General features: G+C 33.3%; 1 long non-coding RNA gene across 1 annotated transcript; it reads right to left on the bottom strand.

Annotated features, from left to right (window-relative positions):
* Positions 1-1,059: 1,059 nt before the first annotated feature.
* LOC136819104 (uncharacterized) lies at positions 1,060-1,882 on the bottom strand. The gene is made up of 3 exons (XR_010848393.1): positions 1,807-1,882; positions 1,516-1,552; positions 1,060-1,133 (listed from the first exon to the last, which is right to left on the bottom strand). It is a non-coding gene; the product is annotated as an uncharacterized lncRNA (long non-coding RNA).
* Between the last annotated feature and the right edge of the window lie 671 nt (positions 1,883-2,553).

The following is a 2,553-nucleotide window of genomic DNA, read 5'->3' on the forward strand; positions in this document are numbered from 1 at the left end:
ATGTCATCAATATTGAAAGCTACGGCGATGTTACCTATGAACACAGATAGAAATACCTCTTGTGTGCCAAATTTCTTAAAAAATTACCAACTAGATCAAAATTTAAGGGGTGGTACAGGGTAGTAAAAAAAAAGACCTCCCTAGTTCTGAACCTCACCTAAAAGCATAGTATTAATCAAACATAATTAATAATAATTTAACAAAGTTATGGAAATCAATATCGAGTCGAACGAGCTATAGAGCTTATTCCTTACGTATATCCTTTTTCTCTAGAAGATGTAAACGATTCAATTCAACCACACCACCCTCTCGAATGTTATCCAAAATCGTCTCTCTGGGCACTTTACGTGACAGTTGAGCAGCAACTTCATGACGTTGCCTATAAAAAAATGGCAACAAATCTATTTATTTCTTTGTGTATGTAACGTTTTACGTAACAGTTATTCTACAATTGACCTTTTCATAAATTACGTCACGAACATCACTTGCCTTGTTTTGAAATTATTGCCATGGTGATTAACTCCCAGCGAGTTTTATTAAAACTCCTTTCTATTCATAAAACAATCATTTAATGTCTCAAGGGAAATAATCACCACAGAAATTGTTTGAATACGAGAAGTAATTTATTCAAGATATTCTTTCAGTGATAATTCTCCATATATGTTCAACATTACTAAAGCAAATACAGTGTGATACCTTTTAGATAACCATACATGCTCTAACTGAACACTGTGCGAGTAGTGGGTGTAGCAAACATCAACAGTCAATGCATCGGATTGAGGGTCTTCAGTAATTTTGATTACTGATGTACAGTTGTTGTCTATTTTGCAGGTTCCTAACAAAAATAAAGAAAGTAAGTATTAATGAAATACAACACAAAGAAATCATTTGAAAGCTCTCTAGCAAAGATTTGTTGAGAAAATACTTCTGGATAATCATCTTATTATCATCAATTAGAAATTTACCACTTGTTTTAGTTCTTCTCCTTCTCCCAGATCTTTTCTTTTTGTAAAAACCACTTCTTGAGCACCTGAAGGCAGTATGCTTGACTCCATCCTTCCCCGTCCATCCACCATATGATGTATAGCTACATTTACTTTGTTCCTCAAGATCGCTCTTCCAATCTAAAAATTCTGTAAAAAAGTGAAAATAAATTTGGATTTTGTCTTTCCATGGAAATTCACTTTTTATGTTGTGTAGTCTAATCAAGGCTGACATTAACATCATAAGAAGGCACCTCATTGAATATATGATGTCAGCTTTTAAAGAATCTAAAGTATAGATATCATTTAGTACTTATGAAATCTTTATTTCAATGTTCAGTTCCAAATATGTTATGCACTAAGGCTATCCACTTAAAATTCAACACCTTGGATAAATTGCGAAAGATAGACTTTGTAAACAGTCAATAATGATCATTAGTATTTGTAAGTCATATATGTCAGGATGATGTTCGTACACGTATTATGTGACTAATATATCAAACTTGTCAAAGTAAAGCAAATTGTCATCTACCTGTCTATTATTGCTCAGCAATATATCAACTTGAACACTGTATGTGAGAAAAAAATTATAATCGTCTTTTGTCCATGTGTCTTGTAAGAAGGTTTTGTAAATCTATGTAAGTGTAAGTCAAGAATGTTACATTTGTATGTCATGTCCAGTTGAAGAAGTCATTGATATCTTATAACGTAAAGTATCAGGTATGGGAAAAGATCTAGCAGAAAGAAATTTCTCTTTTCTCATTAAAAGTAATCAATGTTGTCCAAGTAAAAATCTGAATTAAGTCAAAATAAAACACAATACCTTGATGACTTCCAAAATGCAATGTTTCATTACGAAGAATTTTGGAATGTTTCTCCTCTAGATGTTTAGATAGTTCCAAGACTCTCTGAAATTTTGTACCACACTCGAGACAAATTGTTTTTCCTGTTTGTACTTTAGCAGAGTCTTCAGTTTCGTGTATTCTACCAATATGCCTTTTAAGACTAGAATTTCGAGTAAATGTTTCAGTGCAGTGAGGGCAAGAAATCCTTTTTTTGTTTCTCTTTTCAGCCTCAGCTTCTTCTGTAGGAGCAGGTGTGATATTTTCTCCTTTTTTCTCAGTCTCAGATTTCGAAGGAACAGGTATGGTATTTTTCACTTCTTTTTTAGTCTTAGCTTTTGGAGCAATCTTTTCTCCTCCTTTTTCAGTTTCAGCTGCTTTAGAAGGCTCTAGTTTAACAAAAATTTCTTCTTTAAGCCGTGGGATTTCTGAATCTGAATCAGAATCTGAATCTGGAGAGATGACATCCGTAGTTGCATCTGGACATACATTGTGAATATCAATATGCTTTGTTGTGATCCATGCAATAACAACTCGTCTCAAATAATTGTTGAAGAAAGTTGGTTTCATCAGAAAATTTCGGCTTTGGTTTGATTGATGTTCTTTCTGTAATCTGCCGGAAATAATCATGACTAAGGCAGTATATTGCTGCAATAACAATGGATATAATTCCACATATATTTCCACATGTTTGTAGTGGATAACGGATGCAGTTTTCACCGCATCTA

The sequence above is a fragment of the Clytia hemisphaerica genome, unplaced genomic scaffold (genome assembly GCF_902728285.1).
Source record: "Clytia hemisphaerica strain Z4C2 unplaced genomic scaffold, Clytia hemisphaerica genome assembly, whole genome shotgun sequence".
In the NCBI taxonomy this organism is placed as follows: domain Eukaryota; kingdom Metazoa; phylum Cnidaria; class Hydrozoa; order Leptothecata; family Clytiidae; genus Clytia; species Clytia hemisphaerica.